This window comes from Parambassis ranga, unplaced genomic scaffold (genome assembly GCF_900634625.1).
Source record: "Parambassis ranga unplaced genomic scaffold, fParRan2.1 scaffold_21_arrow_ctg1, whole genome shotgun sequence".
NCBI classification, from domain to species: domain Eukaryota; kingdom Metazoa; phylum Chordata; class Actinopteri; family Ambassidae; genus Parambassis; species Parambassis ranga.
In genome coordinates this window covers 7,374,089-7,399,965 of record NW_021144767.1, presented here as the reverse complement: position 1 = coordinate 7,399,965, position 25,877 = coordinate 7,374,089, and the positions used below count along the sequence as shown (strand labels likewise).

The 25,877-nt window shown below is 41.6% G+C and overlaps 1 long non-coding RNA gene across 2 annotated transcripts; it reads left to right on the top strand.

Moving 5' to 3' along the window:
* The first annotated feature begins 18,776 nt into the window (after positions 1-18,776).
* On the top strand, positions 18,777-21,890 carry LOC114429747 (uncharacterized). Of its 2 annotated transcripts, none has more exons than XR_003669912.1 (4): positions 18,777-19,050; positions 20,618-20,672; positions 20,916-20,991; positions 21,364-21,890. It is a non-coding gene; the product is annotated as an uncharacterized LOC114429747 (long non-coding RNA). The 2 variants fall into 2 exon arrangements; XR_003669911.1 differs by having other exon boundaries at positions 20,909-20,991.
* Positions 21,891-25,877: the final 3,987 nt, after the last annotated feature.

Here is a 25,877-nt window from a genome sequence, read left to right as displayed (position 1 = left end):
ACATTTTAGGAAGCCTCTGTTAATCAACACAAGTAAACATGTTCACATTCAGAAGTCACGTTTTAGCTGCTCAGACCTGCACTACACCAATAAATGAAACCTTTCAATGTAACGTCCTAACATCATCAACTCAGCTTCCTGTCCACATCTGTGTCCTCTGCTGTGCCATCATCAGCTCTGAGACAGAGACATGAATGTAATAAAACAGGACCTGAGACTGAACCCTGTGGAACACCGATTGTGACGTGAGATGTGACAAAAACCAACCGGGTTCCGTGTGTGATGAGCACACAGGTCTGAAGAATCAACTCGAAGCTAAGATAAAAAGAATTAAAGGCAAGCTCTGTGGTTACAGAAGGTCTGTGCTGAGACTGAATCAGGTGGATCATCCAGAACAATCTGTGCTTCCACTGTTCAGCTTAGAGTCCTCCTCCACTGACTGCACATGGTTAAAACATTAAGAGCTGAAAGATATTTTTCTCCGCTGTGAGTAAATCTATTGCTACATGCGTGATAACTGTCGTCCTTCAGTGTGTGTAAACAGAATCATTAGCGGGCTGCTGCAGACCTCTGCCTTCTGTGCTGAAGGTGGCTGATTACTGGGTTTGGTGTTAACAAAGAAATCAGCCGGGGAAGAGTATTGGCATCAGCACCGGGTAGAAGCAGACTGCATCAATTCTGTTAATGAGTTCTCCACCTCTCTGTCCTCCTCTTCTTTCTTTATTCCCCTGTGCCGTCTGCTGAGCTGGTGCTTCTGCAGGAAAAGATGGCTGGAGGATGGAGAGCAGCCAAACTGGCTCATCCATGAACTTTCAAAGGTCACACGATATCCTGGCAAACAGCCACAGGACACGGAGTGCTACAGTAGCACGGTGCTGTTCAGTCAGTGGTGTCTTGTTGATCTGCTGGAGGATGAGAGCATTATAAGGCTGCAGGTCCTCGTCTGAAGCAGTGTTTGTCTTGAGTAATGCAGCCCCTCACGTTCATGATAGAAAATATGAGCCTTAAATTCCCTTTTTCCTATGAAAATATTATCAGAGGAGCATCGTTCTTCATGCACTGACTGCTCATTTTCTTTGAGAAATGAAAACCTGTGTTCGGCCTCTCTCTCACACACTCAGTGTAATCACTGCACTGCATACCTCCACGCTGTCTGGACTTTGATAAAATCCCGGCTGCACTTTAACTACACAGTTTGACTCTGTTTTTTTCCATTAACTCCACTTTTTTTCTACCTGACTTGCCATATCTTGCAGGTGTACATGACACAGGCGGCGTCCTCGCAGCGTGATGTGTGCGGCGCCGCCGGCTGCTGTAAGCAGATTCTGCTGGTGATACATGAACAGCCTGCCTGGAGCTTCTGTGCTGTTTGTCCACAGGGGGAAACTGATGAGGTTGACTCAGGGGTCATCAAATCCCCGCTGACAGAGCTCTGCTGCCGACCACTGCCACGGGTCAGCAAAGGTTAACTCGTTCCTTTAACTCCACACACCTCCCAGTGCAGCTCTGTAAATCATTTTAAGCTGCTTCAACCTAAAAACCTAACTTCATCTGCTGCCTGAGTTAACTGGTCAGACTGAAGGTTCACTGAGCACTGCGTCGGACTTAAACCACCTCATCCATAAACTGTAAATAAAGATGGACAAAGTGGCTCCGCCTCCACCCGTTGAAGGTAACTCCACCTTGGAGCCAGAGAGAACATCACTCTCCTAATGTTTTCAGCATTGAGCTCAACACAAACAGGATGCAGTTTACTTAATGTTTCCCAATAGCATCATGCTAAGTTACAGTTAGCTGCTGAATGCTAGCTGGCCGTTTGTAAGCTGCTTGAATGTGTAATTAAAGCTATTGATTGGTCTGCTAATCATGTAAGCCTGCTGGGTAGGGTTGTTCAAATTAATTAAAATTTAGCATCCAGGTCTGCCTCGAGCCCCAGGCTTGTGGTGCTCTGTTTTCAAGATTCAAAGGGCTTATTGTCATGTGCACAGTATAGAAACTGGTTTCCCTGTACAATGAAATTCTTACTTTGCTGCTCACACTGAATGCCATAAAGGTTTAAGAAGTCAAAATAGAATAATTTGCAAAAGAGCAATTTGAAGAGCAAAAAGATGCAAATAAGTACAAAAAAATATAAACTATGGAAGTAAATGAAGCTACATACATGTAAATGTGCATGTGTGCTACATCAGCTGTTGTGCAAATTGAGCAGAGAATGAATCATAGTGCAACTGTCAGGAGGTAAACAGCTGTACATGTGCAGTTATTGGATTGGATATTAAGGTGCATAAAGAAAGAAATAGATAAACAGTATTGCAGTTACTGTTACTGCATGCAAACATGTCAGCATGTAAACAGTCAGTGTGTATGTGCAGGGTACAGTCCATTTTTTACTGTTGTGTGTGTGTGTGTGTGTAAAATTAGAAGGCTAGCAATCTAAGCTAGCATAGCCAGCCAGAAGTAACTTAGCTAAACTGCATATCTGCTAGCATCCTAACTAAAAAATGTACACTTGAAAACTCCTGCTGATCAGAACCTGTCACAAACATAAACTTATTTATTTGTCTTTCTATTTACTGTCATTAGTTTTTAAATTTTTTGTCTGAGTGTTTCGGTTTGGACACACCAAGCACTTGTTCAGAGGGTGCAACCCCCCATTAAAATACATGGGATCTGCCCTGAGAGGAGTAACAGGAGGCTGACACACCTCTCTCTCCAACATTACTTAAGCTTAATTAGGCAGGCAGAGCTGCCTAATTAAGAGCTGCTGTATAGTATTCGGTATTACTTCTTTGTCAATCATTATGATATCTGCCATATTCATCGCTATGGAGCTGTTTGCTACATGTCCACATCGCATATACTGTGTTGTAGAGCAACATCTTGTGATTCTGGCGGTGTCCATATTTTTTGTCTGAAGGCTTCAGTTGGGACAAAAACAGAAGTTGTTTAGAGGGTGTTTTTACATTGGAAACACATTAGGAGGGGGACAGAGAGAGCTGCAGTCAGGGGCATTAAGAGCAGCAATAAACATTCAGGTTGCCATGGATACAGGCAGGCATGCCTTTGATTCAAAGGCATACCTTTGATCCTGTGTCAGCCTGTCACCACGGTAACAGCCCAAAGGTATATAAAGGTACACCTTTTTGCAATAAAGGTATTGTTGGTAAGTTCCAAAGACAGACACAGCAGGATATTTTGGGGAGTTCCGTGGAGACGAACCTGCCTGAAGTGCAAAGCAATAGGCGTCCTAAAGGAGAATAATTTCAAGCGTGATTACTGGACTAAACGCGGAGAACAGAAGGATCAGAGAAGAAGGAGAAACACAGCTGCAGAGGAGGCTAACATCTTAGCAACAGGTTTCTTCATACAGTCAGATTCGTGGTGAGTACTAACAGTAGTGAGTGATAAGTGCAACTTCATCGCGTTCATTCAAAGAGAGAGAGGGAGAGAGAGTCGTGTGCATTTACGCACATGCTGTGTGTGTGTGTGTCTGTGCGTATTGGGGCGAACTCCATTCTGTGTGATAGAGAGACCAGAGAAATGTAAACCCAGGGACTGTAGAGACGGTGGAGCTCTCTGTGAAGTTACATTGATGTTAGACTCAACTCAAAAAAAAAGCTGGGAGGAAGCTGTTGTCTACTTAAAGTTACAGTAGATGGTATTATTTGGCTGATGATCTGTTGTTTGCCATATCTGCAATGGACATAAGGAGAAGGGTTACAGGCTGGAATTAGTAGATCTGATTCCAGAATCGCAAAACAACATGTCCACATAAAAATCATTTAGTCTCCCTAAGCCTCAGCTATTATTCCAAGATCAGACAATTCACCTCCTATTCAAAGCAATTATCCAGCTGCTGTTCAGATTAATTCAGCTGCTCTTATGACTGATTCAGCTTGTGTTCAGAGTAATTCAGCTCTTGTTCTGCCATTCAGCTTCTATTCATATGCATTCTGATGTGTTTTTTAATATTTTTAGAGTTCAAAGCAATGCTTCAGCTTCTGCAATCAAGAGAGAAGCGCGAGAAGAAAGAGCGCCAAGAACAAGAGAAGCGTGCAATGAAAGAGCGCCAAGAACAAGAGAAGCGCGAGAAGAAAGAGCGCCAAAAACAAGAGAAGCACGAGAAGAACGAGCGCCAAAAACAAGAGAAGCACGAGAAGAACGAGCGCCAAAAACAAGAGAAGCACGAGAAGAACGAGCGCCAAAAACAAGAGAAGCGTGCGATGAAAGAGCGGCAAGAACAAGAGAAGCACGACAAGAAAGAGCGCCAAAAACAAGAGAAGCACGAGAAGAACGAGCGCCAAAAACAAGAGAAGCACGAGAAGAACGAGCGCCAAAAACAAGAGAAGCGTGCGATGAAAGAGCGCCAAAAACAAGAGAAGCACGAGAAGAACGAGCGCCAAAAACAAGAGAAGCATGCGATGAAAGAGCGCCAAGAACAAGAGAAGCGCGAGAAGAAAGAGTGCAAAGAACGAGAGAAGCGCGAGAAGAAAGGACAGATGGTGAAGCAGTTTATTGTGGAATCAGGCGGCTTGATCACTGGACTGGAAAAGGCCAACGGGACCGTCCTCACAAAAGAAAATGAAAATCTCAGAAAGGCTGCCGAAGAACATACCCAGTGTTCTTCCAAGTATGAGGAGCTGGCCAACGAAGCCTGCACTCTGAGGAGTGACCTACAGAAGGCCAACAAGACCGTCCAGGAAAAAGACAGTGTGATAAACCAACTGTCAGAGGACAGGTCCTCCTCAGAAGATCAGTTGAAGGAGTGTGTACACCAGTCTCTGACTCTGCAGCAACAGGTGACTCTAGAGTCAAGGGTAAAGTTGGAACAGCTCAGTGAAAACCTCAGAAAGGCTACCGAAAAATATACCCAGTGTTTTTCCAAGTGTGAGGAGCTGGTCAACGAGGTCTGCACCCTGAGGAGTGACCTACAGAAGGCCAACAAGACCGTCCAGGAAAAAGACAGTGTGATAAACCAACTGTCAGAGGACAGGTCCTCCTTCGAAGATCAGCTGAAACGTGAGCAGGAATCAAGAGAAAGCATTGAGATATACCTTGATGAGCTCAAGAAACATAACAGCAAACTTCATTCAGAGGTGGTTTATCACGCTAATGTCATTACTGACCTGTCTGCTGAAAACACTCATGTCTGCAACGAACTGGCCAAGAGCAAGGCCAGGTTCAGACAGTTGAAGGAGTGTGTAGACCAGTCTCTGACTCTGCAGCAAAAGGTGACTCTAGAGTCAAGGGTAAAGTGGGAACAGCTCAGTGAAAACCACAGAAAGGCTACCAAAAAATATAGCCAGTGGTTTTCTAAGTGTGAGGAGCTGGCCAACGAGGTCTGCATCCTGAGGTGTGACCTACAGAAGGCCAACAAGACCATCCAGGAAAAAGACAGTATAATAAACCAACTGTCAGAGGACAGGTCCTCCTTAGAAGATCAGCTGAAACAGGAGCAGGAAGCAAACGAACCAGAGGAGCTCAAGCAACGTGACAGTGACCTGATTGCTGAGAGCAAGGATCCCTGCAACCAACTGTCCAAGAGCAGGGCCAAGTATAGACCGTGGGACCAAAGAGCTGGTAGAAAGACTGCCAACACGATTAAAATCACTGTAACCTCCAAAGAGAGAATGTGTCACATAGACACCAGAACAGATCAAGGCCAAGGCCACACAGTTGGAGGACAGAGAGCAGGAAATCCTCCTTGCTCCAAGATGGAAAAAATTACAGAACCCACCAAAGAAAGAATGTGTCGCAGAGACACCAGAACACAAATGGGACAGGCTGTTCCACATACACGATCAAGGCTACCTAGACCAGGACAACCTACACGACCAGGAATACACAGACTACCAGAACAGCCGGGACTACAACAAAAGTGTAGACCACCAGGACCGATACAGCCTGGGCAACCCGAAAATGGGGATAGGGATAGTTGTGGAAACACTGAAGTAGACCTAAGTCTCTGAATTTAACCTGATTTTTTTGACAGAATTTGTGCGTTAGTTGTACTGATGTGGCTGTGATCTCCCAGCACTGTTCTCCTGCTCCGGAATAAATAAAAATTCTTCATTCACTGTTAGCCATTCCACTCTCCACATAAGTTTGCTTCATTCATTCAGTTCCACTCTTTCATATCAGGGCCTATGTTTGCAATTACAGCCCCCACTCATGTCCTGTTCTGGTCATTGTGTGTCTGTCATGTCAGTTTATAGCCTTACTGTTAGTTTACATTGTTCAGTGGGAAACACTACGCTGTCACAAAGAGGTCATTGCTGTAAAATTTGCAGTGATATTCAGAAGAAATGACGGATTTTTTTTGTTACTTTTAAATTTACAGAACAAAACCATTCAAAAACACATCTTCATTTGTACAAAATTAGATGTTTGTAGTGTTATACTTACAGTATAGTGTCAGATTTTTTTTCTGGAAACACTGTAACAACCATTTGAATTTGCAGGTTGCATCATGCTTGTGTAAGGCTTTTAATAGTTGCAGTGTCAATGAGTGTGTTAATGGGAGGCGCTTACAAAGGTGCACAAACAGCTGCAAAGTTATTGTTATTCACAAAGCAATCATCTATAAACTAGATGATTTCTTAGTGAAGTTATCATCTTAAACACAAATGTTTATTTGATTGTATTATTTATTTATTATATACTTCCAATATATATTGCCATTTATTAATTGTTGAATATGCTTATTTAAAAAAAGCTCTAATCCTAGATCAAATACTGCAACTCAAATTCCACACCAAAAGGGGGCGCTTATACGTTACTACACTACGTTTCCGCAGAAGACGAAAGTTAGAAGAACTGACTGACTGACGTGAGGCATTTTGTTTTTAGCTTAGTTAGCTGAAATGCTGTACGTGCCCCAGCTGCTATCGAGTCGGCTGGAAGTTCTTATAAATGTGTGATACAGTTGTGTGAGCGCCGGAGTCCGTCAGATGTAATAGTGCACTTGAAAGAACATATTGTGGAAGGTGACTTGCTCCATGAGAGGGTGCGCACGCATGTTCAAAGTGAAATCCTCATTTACTTCCACATAAGGAAACACGGAGCTTTGCAGACGCAGAATAAGAGACATGTACAGAGAGTCACAGACACGGTTCCAAGTGTTACAGCACGGCAGAGAAACGGCTTCATTCGCACTGGATATATATGTCAGGAAACTTAAGCTTAATTAGGCAGGCAGAGCTGTTACCGTGGTGACAGACTGTCACACAAGAACTGCATACAAAACAGCCATATTTGTAGTCTTTATCAGACTTTAGGCATTATATCTGTCATATTGATCATCCTTCAGCTGTATAGTATTCGGCTACTTCTTTGTCAATCATTACACATGATATCTGCCATATTTATCGCTATGGAGCTGTTTGCTACATGTCCACATCAAAATCAGCTATTATTCCAAGATCAGACAATTCACCTCCTATTCAAAGCAATTATCCAGCTGCTGTTCAGATGAATTCAGCTGCTCTTATGACTGATTCAGCTTGTGTTCAGAGTAATTCAGCTCTTGTTCTGCCATTCAGCTTCTATTCATATGCATTCTGATGTGGTTTTTCATATTTTTAGAGTTCAAAGCAATCGTTCAGATAAGCTTTCAAAGCAATGCTGCAGCTTCTGCAATCAAACTTGCATTTTCTTCAGAAAATGCCTTTTCTAGTTTATATTCAAGCCGTTCACACAGCAGCCACACAGGGCACTTCTCACACAGAGGAGTGATTCACTTCTGTCATACAATCCAGTCAAAGGCAGACTGCTGCTGTCTGGAATTAGCGACCTATCAGCCAATCAGAAAATAGAACTGCTCAGCTCATCTGTCTCTGAAACAATGACAAAATAAAGTGTTTGCTTCTGTAGGTAAAACAAAAGCAGCATCCACCAGTCACCTGGGAGCACTGCAGTGTTTGTCTTTGTGTCATTCATGATTTTAGTATAGATCAAATAATGTATTCAATATAGTGGAAGCTCACACAGAAACACTTGAAGTCTTGAGAGCCCTTCGCGGACACATGAACAGCGTGTCAGTGTGAACGTGCTAATTGTGATCTATATTTTCATTTACACCTCACAGCTACAAACTCTGCACCTAAAACACGTTTCCATCATTTCAGTGTTCTTGAACACATTAAAGGAGGAGAGGTGCATGCTGGGAAGTCTGTTCAAATGCTGCTCAAGTTTCTTTTGAAACTTAATGAGTTGAAAGAACTCTTTGATGATCAGAGGCAGCAGAAGAGGAGCTCAAAGGGTTAAATGCACTTTCATGCTATACATATGGATGTTTAAAGCTAATAGTCCATCATGATTCTGTGTGTGTGTGTTAGTTTATCTCACCTTTATACCATTATTTAACCTTTATCCTCTTAAGGAGAATTCTGGTAAAATAAAGGGTTAACTTTCAACCTCACAGCTCATGTCTGCTGGTCCTGATCAGTCGGTGGCCTCAGGCAGCTCCTCATCACTTCCTGGACGATGACCTGAGTCCTGGCTCAGTTTCTGGCTCTCAGGCCCGCATCTGTCGATAGTGTGAGTAAGTCAGGCATCAATAAAAATTAAACATTTAGCAGCACGCAGCTGATTAATGTGATTTTCCAAATGATTTTTCCTCCTGGCTCTTAGCTGTGAGGGCTACAGTAATTCCTCCCTAGATGGGTTTGCTTCCTGAATGTTAACTGTGGATCTCTGTGGAGACAACAGGCAGCAGACCTGCTGCATGTCAGCCAGCAGGTTCCTTCACACTGAAGCCAAATAACAACAGACAGCACAACAACTGCTGCAGCAGTCAAAGGAAACACTGACTGTTGAATCATGGAAACACTGTTTAACCTGTCAGACCCCGTTTCCACAAACACGGGTATCTGTGAAAACGAACATTTCCTTCCCTCCGTTTTCCAAAATAACATTGTGCACACATCATCGTTTTCATAAACGTTTCTGTTTACATTAACCTGCATAAATACGCTCAGAGAGCCGTCATGACTACGCCAGGCCTGTGGGGGGCAGTGTTGGCAGAAGGAGAAAGCCATGCAAGCCAATCAGAAGCCTCATCGAAGCAGTCTGCCTCTTTGTGTCAGACGTTGTTCCAAAATTGCTGAAACTCGAGACCTAACATGTCTCTGCTCCTCTACACAGCACGAGGAGCTGTATTTGCAAATGCAAACGCTACCATTACTTCCATTACTAGACTACAGCTGCTCTTGCAGCCGTACTACACAAAAAAAAGTCGTACCAACTGACGCACTGCTGCAAACTCCGTTTTTGTCAGTTCAAACGCGAATACACAGAGTTTTTAGAAAGAATTGTTTTCATAGGTGAAAACTCCGTTTATGTGTAAATAAAAGGCACAAAGGAAGGAAAAGTCTCCGTTTTTACACATACCTGTGTAACAAGGTCTCAGTCAGACTGAGTTACACATCGTCCAGCATATACAGCTGAAACAATGACATCACTGATGTCAGTATTAGCTAACCTGCAGTGACAGCTTTGAGTACACTTCAGGGGACTGATGGAACCTGGACACATCAGCCCAGGATGGTGGACATTTTGAGACATTTGGACAAAAGAAGCACACTGTAGATCACAGTGCTGAAGAGAAGCCTGAGAGCACAGCGCTGTAACACTGAGGCTCTGCTGTGTGACACTCTCTCATCAGTTTATCTCCTGCCTGCGCTCCGTCACACAGGCCGGCAGTGTGTGTCCTCAGAAAGGTCAGGTTCTGCAGTTTTTGTCATTTTGAACCACCTCACTGTGATGTAGGGCTGCAACAAACGAGTATTTTGATACTGCAATTATTTTTGCGAATACTCGAGTACTCGGATCACACGTAAATGTCATAGTTTTCCCATAGATACGGCTGCAGCTAACAGCTAATGGATACCTGCTTTGGACCGCTGCAGTGTCATTGCTTCAGGCCGTGACCGCCTCCATGCCGGGCGCCAAAACGCGTATGTGTGTGCGTGTGTGTACAGTTTACACATTTTGAACCCCCCAATGACGTCTCTAACGAGTCATCGAGTACTAAATTAGTTGTCGATGCATTTTGCCCTTGAATATTACTCGAGTACTTGTAAAGTAATCGTTGCAGCCCTACTGTGATGAAGACTTTCAAAGATATTCTGAATGAATAAGAGGCGTCAGGGTGTCTGTCTGTGTTCATACCTGCACTGTGGGCTGAAGACAGTCGGCTCACTTCTTCATTCTCCTGTGCAGATGTGGGCTGCAGAGCTGCAGTCTCCTCAGAGACGGCGGTTGTTATGGTTTCATAGAACACACACAGATGGTGATGCTGCGAATAAAAAGGATGGAGGATACACAGAACCAAGACACAGGCAGGAACAACGAGGGCGGGCAGCCAATCACAGAGGAGGAAAGACAACAGGAAGTAAAACAAACTGCCTACCAAAACAAAACAGGAAGTAGAAAAAAACTGAAACAGAACCAACTTAACACAAGAGAACATCCACCCACCCATCATCTGAACCAGAACCAAAGACCTTTATACAGCACAAAGTGAACTTAATGACCAAAAGATGATAAACAAATGGAACACGTGTGACAGGAGCAGCTGTCCTTTAAAGGACCTGCAGTGGGACACAGCTGTGTGGTCCTCACCCGGAGCTGGTCTGGACCAGCCTGGCTGTGCTCAGGGACACAGCAGCATGTGCAGCATGTCTGCAGCAGCACATCCAGACTGAACAGCACCTCCAGCAGCAGGCCTGCACAGCTTGCACTGTCACTGTTTACTTGCTACATCTGGCCGCTAATGTTGTTATTCATAAATGATGATGATGATGGCCCAGCTTGTTATATCTGAGAACGACAGGAGCACCAGGAAACCAGCATTATAAAGAATCATTAGACTGGAGCACATGAAAGCCTATTTCCACACATTTAGGGCTGCATTCTCATTATCCACAGCATAAATCACTCTCTGCCAAGAAGAATCATGAGCTGGTAAAATATATACATGTCTATATAAACCTCCACAGGTTCTATCAGAGTCCTCAGGTGACTGGTCATGATTTAAATAAGCGTGGGAATATTTTATGAGCCAAGGACAGGCAGAAGCAGGAGCGGCACGTCGATATTCATACGATGCTCTCAATCGATGTTCTTTCTTCTACAGAGCTGAAGGCGGCTCGCTGAATGTGAGAGACGTGCTGCAGGAGGACAAAGACCGTCAGGAGGTGTGAGCTCCACAGCACAGGACGTGCAGACGTATCAGGATGCAGCCAGATGTTTGGTGGGATCCAGGTCATATAACAGCATCCTGCTCCCTCTGCTCTGTTAACTGCTAAGTGCTCTGTGCTTCAAACCTCGCTGACACCTGAGCCTTTTCCTGAAGAACACAGCCTGTTCAGAGGACCCTTATCTTTGGTCCCAAACCTCCCCTCACAAGCTACAACAAGCCCCGTTGACTTAATGTTGTCCTCCCAAGACGCACCGGTCTCAGCGCTCTCACACAGGAGCAGATAAAGATATGCAGCGCGAGGAACGACACTGAGGAACTTTGGTGCCTTTCAGCTGAGAGCTATTGATTCATTCACAGCTTTGGCTCACCGTGTTCTCGCTGTGCTAACAACACGCACCGGACACGGTAAGAGGAGCTGAGACTGCAGGAGGCGCAGAGGAGGAGCTGAGCAACCAGCTGCAGACAGGATAAAATGCAGTGTTAGGATAAAAATTTCTGGTTCAGATTCATATAAAACTCGATCAATACCGATGACCAGTCTGGTGTTAAAACTTGATTTTGGCCCCGTGCATCAGCAGCACGTTGGTAGAGCTCAATGACAACAAGCACAGAGCAGCAACATAGGAAGCCAGCGGTATGGAGGTAATTCACAGTCACTGTGCCAATAATCAATCACTTAACTCTTCTCTATTTTCTCTTCTTTAATTACAGAAAAAAAACTGCTGCTTTTCCTGTTCAAAGGAAAATGTGACACAAGGTGACATCACCACAAGCCACCGTACAGCATCAGTCACCATCAGTCCTAATCTGAACTAACCAATCAGCAGCCATTAGCAGGATGCTAGCATGCTATGGTCCGAATTAGCTGTAAGGAAGAGGGGCGCTGTGGGATGGCTCTCCTCAGACGTCTCTAACTGGTTGCGAGGTGACCGTGACGTCGTTAATTTGGCGCAGCTGCTTCATATTGATCAGCAGCATCAGATCTTAGGTGAAACTTCAACAAAGCCATCCACCTAAAACTCCTTTTGAGAGAGAACAGTTCAGCTCGACATGCAAACAAACGCACAGCTTTGGTTTAGCAGCATCTGAGCAGACTTTACATGGAGTACTTTCTCAGAAAGCCTCTCTGAACTGTGTCATGTCGGGGTGAAAAATCCCCTTGTTTCCTTCTGATCACCCCCTGAATTAGTTTGTAAGGAAGGAGCGGATAAATTCTGGTATCAAAATTATAATTTATTAAACAATGAGGCAAATTCTGAGTCACAGAGCTCTGGGTTGTTGCACACAAAGAACCAAACAAGAACAACACAAGAACAGGACAACCAACAAGAACAAACAACCACACAGCAACAACGAACAACGCAACAACAACTGGACATGGAATTCACACATTGATATACCCCATGGGCGTTCCTGCCTGCCAGCCCACAGGGGCATCTACTATCCCCCTGCAGACCCTGGGTCATACAGCGAATAGAACATTAGTGTTTACTGCCAAATAAGGTAAAACTTCAATTTCTTAAATCTCATAGGTTGTGAGGCTGATCTAGGGATGACCATAACATGGGGCACTCAGGAGAAAAATACATTCCTTTAGAATCTGGCTTTTATCAGGTCAGAGGTGCTGCTGTCCTTAGTCTGAATTTATGACCATCTCGTACCAACCGGAGCTCCAGAGAGCAGAAAAACAACTGATCTCATCTGCCATAGCCTGAACTGCAGAAAACAAAGTTATATGACACACTATGAAATGACTTATTAATACATTCAGTATCCTCAAATTACTTTGATTTTCTATAAAATTTCCTAACACATAAACACGTATGAAAATCACATTATTAAGTGATAAACACATATAAACATGAAAACTTATATATCTGAACACACTGCATGTTAACACCATGCAGAATAAATTCTTTCACCCAACAGTTGTTGTACCCAGCGTCCAAGCTCTACAGCACCATGTGACGCATCATGGCGACGCAGACAGTGAGCTGACAATAGTCTGCTCAGAACTTCACCTAAACGTTACACAATGAGTTTAAAAAAATAAGAACTGCCCATATAAAATCCGACGGCCAGACATTGCACACCTTATATACTACGATGCACCGGAGTGACGCCTTTTGTCATCCAGTCTCTCTGACATGGAGAAAGAGAGAGGAAAACAAACAAGCATGCAAATGTAATTTATTCAGGCTGGAGCCCATTTTAATTTAATGCTGCTATATAGAAAATAGCTGCTCCCATATATAATGGCAGAGGAAACACTGGTAAGTTTGCAATATGTTGTTGTTCCATAACACTGCACTTTCATGATGTGTATGGTCTGTGTTATAACAATTACAGTAGAGTTATTAGTGTGTGAAGCCCACACTGGGGCACACAGGCTCGGGTCGGGCAGCTCTACTGTAAAGTGGTTTGAAAAAATGAAATCGTAATCGGCTAAAATCAACAGCAGGTCAAACTCAATCAAAAACTGGAAATCAGAATCGGGATTCCTAGTTAGCATTAAGCACAGACAAATAATACAGAGATGAACAGATTACTGTTGATAAGAAGCACAATGTGTATATTTAGGAGACCATGCAGTCTGAAACCGGAGAGATGAACATGTTTGTGCTGCTAACTAATGAAACAATCTAAACAGCCTTATGTTATTTATCTTATTTGACAGGCAGCAAATCATTAATTAATTCACTGATTAAATGTAACTTCATACAGTCTGCACATAGGACGCAGACACATGCGCACATACAGGTGAGCACACTTCCACCAGTGGATTGAGCTGGTGGATTAGGCTAAACTAAGCTAAGCTAAGCTAAACTAAGCTAAGGTAAGCTAACGGTTGTGACGCGACCGATCATGTGGCGCGCTTGACCGGCATAAATTCGGCATATCTCAGTCTGATCTGCGGATGCCGGTCATGGCCGATCAATCGCTGCATCTCTGATGCTAACTGAGAAATAACAGCAGCTGCTCCGATGTTTTCAACGGTAAATAAACAAAGCACAGAGCTCTGATTAGCTAAAGCAGAGAGAGAACAGCTGGAGGGACACATTTGTAGCTCCAAGTCATGAAGTCAGTGTCCTCCTGTCAGAAACACTATGTGCTGAATGTCACTCTTTTCACACAGAGCCGTTGTTGTTCCGTGACATTGTCATGTTTACATACCTGTTCTGTGTAGCTTGATCTCAGGCTTCAGGAGCAGATCCAGCAGTTTGCGCTGACGGTCCAGCTCTCCCTCGTACTGGACGATAGTTTGTTCAAACACTCCCAATATTTCAGCAGCAGCAGCAGTTAGCCGCTCGCTGATAAAAGCTCTCAGAGACTCAGCAGCAGCCATTCAGATGTGATAAAACACTTACAGCGGAAAACTTCTGTTGAACTTCTGCTGTCACTGTGCTCGTCTTTCTAGTTCCTCTTCCCCCTCCTTCTCCTTGTTCAGTTCATTTGTTTGATTGCCGTTGCTAGGCAATCAAACACTTGTTATTCACCCTCTTTCATCTTTTTTGTTTGATTTCCGTTGCTAGGCAACTTGCCGTTGCTAGGCAATCAACTCTTGTTATTCACCCTCTTTCTTCTTCTTCTTCTTTGTTTGATTGCCGTTGCTCATCTGTTGTTCATCTCCCAGAGGACATTCCGGGTCAACTTCACGTTTTTTTCCAAAAATGATAGTTTTTCAAATATTAAGCAATTTCGGTGTCATCTGCCAAATGTATCTCCTCCTAGAAATTTCAAGCTGCAGACTCCATTTTAGTCTTAAAACGCTCATTAGATGCTGCTCTATCAAACTTGTATTCAGAATTTTCTAATTCCGAGTCGTTTCCACACGCCAGGCGCAGCCACAGGTTCTGAGTGCTGTGTTTACTTGTTTTTGCTCCTTGCTTTATAGTTTTTTTACAAACCATACATTTTGTATGACTTACAAATGCCAATATTTCCTTCAGACTAGGTTTCTGTTTTCTTTATATTTCATTATATTTCCATTTGAATGACTTAATTGGAATTGTGAAAAGTCTCCTACCCTGAAATGACTGAGCTGTTTCTGAGGTATGCCGTCTCCTTCCTCCTCTCTGGCGCTTACTGTTTGTAAATGGCAGATTTCAAGCCCAGGAGACTGGTGGGAGTGCATGCAGCCTGTGGGAGTCAAATGAAAAAAACTGGAAGATTGTAAACAAGAAATGTATATAAGAAATGTGAATAGCTGGTTCATAGAGTGGAGGCTGACCACCATTTTAAATCTGTCCTAAAGTGCATATTGTGCAGAATCAGAAAAACCTCATTAATCCCTGCAGATGCTGCTTTGTTCAGTCACTCAACATCATAAATTATACTGGATAGTATGAGAGATGGATGGATTTCTCATGTTCACAGTCCTCCCAACATCAACAGACAAGTGCCTCATAATGCACCTGTAAGGGCTACTGCTGTAATAAAAGGAATGACGCAAAAATTGGGACATGCATCTTTCACACACACATTTCCAAGAATCCGTCTGTATATTATAATACAATAGGCATATTTTATAAATGCTGTTGCCCAGAACATATACATTGGTTTGTGATGAAACTGTACCCTAGCTTCTATATCGTATGCTCACTCAGACTTGATACGGGGCAGAATCTTGTATTCGTATATGTACTTCCAATATGAGGCGCCCTCACATTTAGGCTTTAGCTAGTTCTGTGTCTGAGTAAACGCTCTTACTTGACACACACATATGCATCAAATACAGCAAGCCATTGCCATCACACAAGGACATCTGGCATTCAGCACACCAGCTGTTTGTACTTTTATAAAATATAAGCGTTGTTGTTTTTCAGTGTTCTCAGGCACTGATGTGACATGAATAAGCATGTTTCTCACAAATGATGGTCTTGTTCCGCCTGCTATTGAGGAAACTGACAGTTAAGGTTGGTCAGAGATGGGAGACAAAGCCTTATGTAGCCTTATGCCTTCGACCCTCAGATTGCCTCCTCTGCTGAGGCTTATTACCACAGACCTGTATCCATAGTAGTTCACATGTACAAGTGGCTTGGATGACGTCCCTGAAACTATGACAGGTGGAGAAATAAATTCAACTCTGAAGAAGATAATTGTGTTGTTACAAAGCTTGTTGTCAGTATAGACTTTCAGGTATTTTCTGTCTTATGTTTTGTCACAGAACATGTGTTTACTGCAGATGTATTTATGAGAGAAGTTAAAGGAGTTAGCTCTTTTTTATGCTGCTGTAAACTAATATAAGGTTCATTTCATCATAAAAATGCAATTGGGCCACTTTACAGATATTCACACAAACTCAGATAACTTGTCTTCCACCTGATATGTTCTTTTGGTTTCATAAGAGAAGAATATTGAGAAAGAGGTCAGCTGTAGTTCCTCCTCTCAGTTCCATTGCAGTGTATTATTTTGTGTCTGTGTCCTTATTTCATTTCCACTGTGTTTGGGGACTGCCAGGTGAATGCCTGTTTTTTCCATCTCCTGGTGTTGTATGTTACTAACAGTGTTGGGAAGAATACTTTTAATAAGTATTCAGTTACTGAATACAGATTACAGGCCCTACAACTTAACATTGCTCAGTCTAAGTAACATATTCTGAATACTTGGATTACTCACACATTAATTTGTGTAGCATGTATATGATATACTCTACAAATCTGGATGTATTGAGTTGGACTAGTGCAGGGGTCGGCAACCTTCAGCATTAAAAGAGCCATTTGGGCCGGTTTCCCACTGAATAAAGCACACTCGGAGCCACAAACCCCTAACTACTAATCTACACCTATTTGACTAAATTAAAGGCAAAATGAATCTATATATAGGCCTAATATAGATAGATATAGATAATATTTATCTGAACAAAAAATGCCAGTTTATATGTTATTTTGATTTCAGTGTGCCGTCATAGTACAGTAGTCAACCTGAATATGAAGCACGTTAGTTCAGGGTCCGATATAAAAATATGTATTTTCAGAATAACAGCTTGTTAAATTATTTCTTTCACCTGGTTAATGTGAGTTCTGCTCTGGAACTTCACTGCACAGCGTATCGTATCCACTTCAGGGCTGGAAGACGTCGCTTTGATTTTCACGAAGGACTGAGCTCTGATCTGTGAGGCTGGAGCGATGTTTACTTTTAATGTAGTTCATGATGGAAAACACCAGCTCGCTCAAGTATGAGGATCCAAAGATCGACAGGACTCCAAATGCAAACTTTTCCATGTTCATATAAGTGTCGGGAATGTCATTGCATGCAGGCTGTCGAACACCAGTTTGTCCGGTGTCACAGGTGCTGCGCACAGGACGCGACCGTGACGCATATTTTGACAAAATATTCAAAGTTTTATTTTAATCACGACAGCATCTCAATCTCCAAAGAAACAACTATTACTATGAAAAAACTAAATGAATAAAATAAAATACATTTAAATTAAACGGCCATTATTTATTCATATTATTATTATTTTTTTCCAAAAATGAGCTCGCTGCCTGGGAGCCACAACAGAGGGATGAAAGAGCCTCATGCAGCTCCGGAGCCGCAGGTTGCCGACCCCTGGACTAGTGGCTCAGAAGTGTAGGAGCAGCTCTGGGAATGAGTAAAAGAGAGACAGGGAGATGAAGATTTGCTGAAGTACCATATATATTTAAATGACACACAGTTAACAAACCCAGCAATGGGGGGGCCACACGCAGCGAGGGGACAAAAGTTCAAAATAAAGGGGGCTGCAGGAGCCTCCTACCACTCCTCCAACCAGAAGAGATCTGGGCCAGATCCAGACGTTGAGCTGAATCGTATTCTTCGAGCCTAAGCAGAGCTCAATCCTAGCTCGCCATCAACCCTGGCCTGCACACAGCACAGGACCAATTAATGTGCACACAGTCCATCTATCTAATAATAATACAGTACAAATCGTATCATACATAGTTCTAAATTAGAGTTCTCATATCATCAAATATATACATACAAATATAGATATTCTATTAGTCAAATTGGGAAAATAAATGCTATATTATAATATCAATTCTGCTAGTGTAGCAATATCAAACATGATCAAACATTAAAGGTCAGACAGAAATACTTTACAGACCTCTCACATTGATTCAATGTAGCACAGTTAAGGATAGTCAGAGAGACCTGGCTTTTTTCTGGACTCAGTGCAGGAGGTGGGTGACAGGAGGGTCCTGACAAAACTGACTCCCATGATGCACCACTGAGACACAGGAAGTCATTCCTGCCTGTCTCAATCAAACTACTGAACTCTGAACTGGAAGATAAGACAAGACAAGACTTTATTAATCCCGAAGGAAATTCCTGTGCCAGAGGTATCAAGGTACATTAAATGCAGTTAAGTACAGAGTATAAGAGTAGAAGTGTCACTCAGACACTGTACATTCATACTGGTACATTCATGTCCTGCTCTTTACTATGGAAAGGTTTTATACAGTAGTGAATATGTTCTTTAGATACAACTCAGGGATTTAAATGCTATCTACACTGTAAAAACGATAACTAGCGGTTGTTGATCTTAATACAATTTAAAAATTGATGTGACTCAAAAGTGAACCTTTGCTGTATGCAACGATGAAAAACATGTTGTCTCAACATGTCTGTCTCTAACTGCCTCTACACTCATATTTTCTCGTCAGCTCAACAAAGACATGAGAGTTGGCATTTGAGCACCTTGCTAATGCAACTCTCTCACTTCACATACGTCATCTGCGCATGCGCATTACACCCAGCCTTTCAGTCTGAGCGGGAGAGAAGCCCTGTTCAGCCATTTTGTCTTCAGCAGTGACTGGATTGCCTGCCTTTGAACAGTTTTTCTGCATTTTTCTGCATAAAACGTAAGTGTATGTTTTTGTGACTACCTTAACAATGAAATAATGTTTCACGATGTTGTCCATCCTAGCTTAGTATTTCAGATTAATGAATGCGTTGATTAGTTTAAGGAGGCCATAGTTCGTGACTATGGGGGTGGGGTGGTTTGTGGGAGGTTGTGTGTCTTTAATGTGGACAGAGAGAAACATTTAAGGGAAGAGTGGCACAAATGTGTGCCAAAATACGCGTTCTTTTTCGGTCAGTTACAGCAAGAATTACGTATTTTCGCGGCATGGCATTATAAGGCGCAGTCTCAATTTTGGGGTCTATTTCTGTATTTGACACATACATAAGGCACACTGTACTATAAGGCGCATGTTAGCTAAAACATACCAGTACGTAAATAAAAAGGGAACGGGAGAAAAACAGTGAGTTAAGTCTAACTTATTTATTATGAAGAAATTACTTTTTATATAATACAGATGCAGCTGATTGGTTTGTTACTCCCACGTTATTCTGCATAACAATTTGAAATGTGTATGTACAATTTTCATGCTCGCCTGTGGCGCTCCGATCAGACCCTTGCGTCTGAGCTTTAAGACAGAGAGTTACGTTGCGCTGTAGAAGTGAAAACCCAGGAAACCTTTCCGCATCCGCTCACATCTCTATCAGTAGTGATTCAGTAAAAACCGGCTGGATATCAGTGAGGAGAACCGGTGCAGCCGCTCTCCGTCGACGGTGGCAGTGACAGAGAAACAGCGTGTGTGTTTCTATGGGCAGAACAGTGGCTGCTGCTGAATACCTGTTGTGATTCCAACTTTATCTTTACACTTTATTAATAAATAAAGACCGTCTTCGGATATATGTTGTCCCGCATTTTAATCAGATGCACCACAGTGATTCCTATTTCATCCACCAGTAGCTGACTTTACTCTTATTACAACAATGTACAACAAACAGGAAACAACTGCGCGAGTTCAAACCTGCCAGCTTCCCTCTCATCACTGTCACAGTCTCTGTCGTTGCCGGCTGGCTGTTCAGAAATTATTATTGTTATTGCTCAGAAATTATGACGGCAAAAGAAGCTCGGAAACGGCCGCACTCGCAGTAAAGCAGCGAGGGTGATGCGTGAACACATCCGTCTCTTTACATAAATCTCCCTGAGTCATTTCCCCTCGTCCTCGCCCTCGTTGTCGATTGCTGAAAGGCATAGCAAGGAAAAATGTTCAAAAGTAAATAAAGTGTTCAAAAGATTAAATGTGTTGTATTGACTTAGACTGAGCTATAAAATGTAGTTATTTTACACTGTGTTCCTGGATAAAACCCAGAAAATGTCTGTAAAACATTTTAGGTCATTTTAGGTAGAATTATTCTAATGTTTGAACTGAAAGTAGGATGTATGTTATGCTTTTTATTCATAATGTTATTTAGTCTGATAGAAAACCTTATACATTAAAAAAACAGACGAGGCAAAAAAAAAGCATGTATGGTTTTGTTAATGCTTCAAGATATATCATACTGGCAAAATTGTTGTTTTGCAAATGAAAAGGTCTGCAACGAAACTGATTGTGTTATATGTCTCTTGTGTTTCAGGAGTTGATTGTATGCAGTGCAAGTTTTGTAAGTTCACAAGCTCAAGTTCAAAAGCGTAAGTACAAGGCCTTTAGTACAAGTACAAGGTTTACATTTGCAAATTAGTCTTTATCTATGCTAATTTTCTTAGATTTTTGATCTAGAAATCCAGAATCTAAACAATTTTACCAGTGAATGAATGAAATGTATTTATCCCATGTCTAAGTTCTAAAGCATGATCTGACCTGAAGTGATTTTAGTTAAATTAAAGATGGCACTGTATTAATGGATTGATTGTGTTTTTCTGTTGAGACATCAGACATTCTGGCTCATAGAAAAACAGCAGCTCTGAGAGGACTCCCCATCTTTGTCCGAGATGACACCTGGAATGTTCAGTAAGTATTCTTAACAGTCAAAACATGACTCATACAAATGAAGTTAAAATTAAAAATTCACTGTGTGATTTCATAGCCAATGCATTTCAGCCAGTGCAGAATTCAATTTTTTACTCTATCCAAAGAGCAACAGAAACAATGAAATGTTACCAATTTTAATATAACCTTGTATACAATGTATTACCTACTATAAGTCTCTACTCACATAAAAAAGACATGTTCCTACTAGAGTAACGTTGCATAATTTGGGGTGAAATGGTTGTGTTTACTCCAAAGTGTTTCTTAATGTAGCCTCATTGTGTAGTTGTGGAATTATTCTGTCTCCTAGTTGTCATTAACTCTAAATCATGTTTCCGTTCTGTGTTTCCTCAGACTACTCATCCAGAGGAACAGGTGGTTCGTGATGTGACTGTTGCCATCCTCACTGTTTTTGAAGATGACGATGCACTGAATGGAGTTGATGTGGCTGTTGTGTTGGAAGGGGCCATCATCCTACAAGACTTGCCGGACATCTGCACTGCCTTTGCATATCTTTTTGGCCTGTTGTACACTATGAACATTGATTATCCGAAGGAGATGTCCTATACATTTGAGGCAGTCCAGTTCATCTTTTTTGAACTTGGTTCTCGATGCTCACAGCGCATAAGGTCGCTGAAAACAAAGCTATTGCTGTAAATAGAAAGAGCAAAATGTTGGAGGTGTCTGTTGTCAGTTCACAAAATGTGTCAAATGGTTATATTCTGTTGTGGCCTAACCAAATATTATTGTCACTGTGTAGTTTGTATGTGCTTGCAGTTTACTGAAGCAGGCCAGTCATCTTAACCACTGAAGTTTTATAGGTATTTCTGATCAAAGAAGTGGTGCTGTAATTTTAGTTTTTTTCCCCCCAGACTTTTTTATGTGGCAATGACTTTAACAACTTGTAGTTAAGAGTGAACAACAGTTGCGGAGGCCCGGTGAGTTGTATGACGGCACATATTTAAAGGCCAGACACATGTTGAATGCCTTGTCATTTTGCCAATAAAAGTATAGGCAAAGTTTAAGCTGTGCTGTTGTCATATTTTACAGCATATTATTGACACAATAACATATATATGTGAAAACATGTCATGTTAATGCTCCAAGAATATCATTGTTGGTCTCACAAAAATATTTTAGTTGTTATAAAAGCAGAGTTTTGTCATGTTGAAGGAAGAATTGTTTGTTTATACCACAATATTATTTATCTGTGTTAAATGTGAAAATACAAGGTATTTAAATAAGAAAGTAATTGTTGCTCCAACCCAAATATCCTTTTTAGATAAACTAAGAACTCCAAGTTGGCAGAACTCATATTGTAACTAGAAAATTTTAGTTAAGTTGACAACTTAAAAAATTGTTGACAAAACTCAAAAATCTATCGCAGCATGTTGCCTTGAAAATTTGAGTTTTCTCAGCCTTTTTATTTTTACAGTGTAGGTATTTAGATATTTATTATATATTTCAATGTATCTTTAATTTCTAATGTCTGTAACAAAAAAGAATTTCCCCTCGGGGATAAATAAAGTCATTCTGATTCTGATTCTGATTCTGATGCTGGACAATGAGTCCTGCAGGACGCCCTGTCAGCTCTGCAGAGCAGCTTCAGTGGCAGACTGCTCCACCCTCGGTGTGTGAAGGAGAGATACAGAAGGTCTTTCCTTCCTGCTGCTGTCAGACTGTATAATAACCACTTCTGATAGGAGCAATATTCACACACCACAGTGTACAACACATTATTTATTTAGTTTCTGATGCACTATGTACAGTTTTCTTACAGACCACTTCTCCCTCCACTCACCTGTGCAATAACTGTTCATATGTAAACTGTTGATGATTCTATTCTATATTTTATTGGTAGTTTATTTTATCATATATATCTTTTCTTAACTTATCCTTTGCTGTCTGTACCTGCTGTTGCAAAAATGCAATTTCCCCATTGTGGGACTAATAAAGGTTTCTTAATTCTTAATATCCTGTGCTGACCGCTCCATATAAACCAATGGAAGCGGCTAGGCTAACTTACCCAATGGGAATGAATGAGCGGCTGAGCTAACAGTAATGAGACTCACCAGTTCTGCAGTTTAAGATCAATTCAGATGATCCACTCATATCCACTCGACACATAAAGACTTTGGTAGTTGGCTCCTATAGATCAACATTCAGTACATTTAATTTGAAGAGATGACAACATGAATTACAGCAAACTTTTCCTACTCGTGTCCCACTCACATCTAGACTGGCACTGCCAGGTTACAGTGATGCGATTGGTCTGAGTCGGACGTCATTACGTAGAAATACAACACGGCCCACAATACAATATATGGGAGCAGTAGCTGGAGTTTTTCACCCGGGTTACAATTTTAAGCGAGTGAATGCAGCGATCAGTCCCTGTTTACTACAGAGGACGCTATAAAACATTCAGTCAAACCTGTCCAGACTGTTCCAACTGACTGCATCACATCAATGTTATTCTACTTAAAGAAACAGGAAAAAAAACGTAATGATGACAGAACGCTCCTCCTACAGCTGTAAAGCTACAAACATTAATTAAAAATGTGCAACTCAGAAAGTAGCCATGCTATACAGCTGAAACTTTGAACATATTTTAAAAGATGTATTTACTTAAATATAGTTAAAACTGTAGTCATAGCTCCACCATGTGGTGAGATATAAAGTGTCAAAAACTTTGGACAAAACATTAGTGGACAACTTTAAATAGTGTAAGATTTTTTATTTTGGAATATCTAATAGCGTTTCATTGCTATTGGCTAATAAACTTTTGTGGGCGTGGCCATGTGCACTTAATGTACTATAACTGATGCATACTGTAACATATAGCTGCCAAATTTGGGTCACCTATGTAGGCTAGTACTAAGACTTAGTGTACCAAGTTTCATGGTTTGGCCTCTGGGGGGCGCTATAGTGAAAACATATGTATTACTCAACATAAATCCATCCTGTTTTTCAAATGCTTCTGTGAAATACCTGATATGACTTCAACAGCACAGCTTTCAGGTGTGAAATGGTCGCCTGTAATAGCTGATATCTGTTACACTGGTAACTGTCATGGTTTCAGCCAGGTCTTTTATTTTGTAGTTCATTTTCTGTTTGTATTAGTTTTAGTTTTACTAGTCACTTCCTGTTTTATTTTGAAACTCGATCTTCCCCTTGTGTTACAGTTACTTCCCCTTCCTCATGTGTGCTCCCTTCCCCCACCTGTGATTACCTGCTCCGCCCTAATGTGCTTCACCTGTGTCCAATTGTCTTCCCTCCTGTGTTTAAAGCCTGTGTGTTTCCTGCCCCTTGTTGCCAGTTCGTCTTGTGAGTCTTCCATGCGACACAGCCGTCCAAGTAGCCTTTCCGCTCTTGTGATTATCCCTACGTCTTTTCGAGTAAGTTTTTGCACTCTTGTGATTTTTCCCTACGTGGTCTCGAGTAAGTTTGGATGCTCTTGTGTGTGACTTGGATTGGACTTGACTACTGCATTTTGCAGTACCTTGGATTACCTCTGCCACGTGGACTGAACTCCTGTGTACCGAACCTTGCTTGAATTAAACTCTGAGTTTGCTTTCACCTAAGTCTGCATTTGTGTCCTCCGTCTCACAACCCCCCTGACACTAACAGCTCTGCAATCACAGTTTCTTCAGGAACTGCCATTCTAGTTAAATTAAGAGATCAACATTTTTAACCACCCAAAATTATCATTATTATTATTATTATAACGATTATATTATCAAAGGATTTTGAAAACCAACACAGTGCTATGACATAGTAATACTATATTATTATTATACTGCACCACTACAGTAATCAAAGTCCATTGAAAGTTATGCTAACTGAAGATAGAGAGGCTCAGAAACAAGTTAAATATTGTCCATTTATTGTTTACAAAGACATCTACAGTGCCCATGTTAGTCAGAATATGTCTATGTGTTTGCGCTGGCTACTGCAACAACAAAAACTCTTATCATAAACACTATGCCAATAACATTCTGACAAAAGTTTATGTGACAAACACACTAGACCACGTGGCCTAATGGATGGAGTGAGGCCACCGCTGTGTGTTTTGGTTGCGTACCGGAGCTCGGCTACGTTAGGAGCGGCTGGATAAACGGCGTATGAAAGGGGGCGGATTTGACATCAAATTCATCAATGCCTTCAAAGGTAAGTTGAATCCCTTGATTTAATTATGATTAAATACATCAGCTTACTTTTTGTCATCTATTTGTTATGTGTATTAATTAGGTCGTGGCATCTTCACCACGGCTCCATTTGAAAAAGGAGACTTTCTGTTGGAATATCGAGGTGAACTCATAAGCAAGCAAGAATGTGAAAGAAGACAGAGACTTTACCATGACAAGCTGAAGGTGTTCATGTTTGAGTTCCATTTTGATGGAAAACTCTGGTGGTGTGTATTATATTTCGCTTTGTCTAATCAAAACTAAATGACACAGCTTTTGGTTTAGTGAACACAGAAATAATATTAAATTAAGGATCTAAGCCTCTGGAATGAAGGTATAAATATATATAATGAAGGTATAAAAAGTATCCAAAGTGGTAAAAACGTTTTGTGAAACTGATAGTTCTGATAGTGGTTATGGTCTAACTATGGAACAATGTATATTGTCCTTGTAGCTTTAGTTTGAATGTGCTTGTTTACAACATTCATGTATGTTAGACATTAATGTATTAAAATACATACTACATACAGTGTGAAAGAGACTGACTATGTTGTCATTCGTCTGATGATTGTTGTTAAACTCTTCAGGAATCTGCAGAAAGTTCGATGGAGGAGCAGCACGCTGTGTCATCATCCTCATCAGAGCCTTCTACACGTGCTTCCAAGGTGCCAACAAGACGGTGGC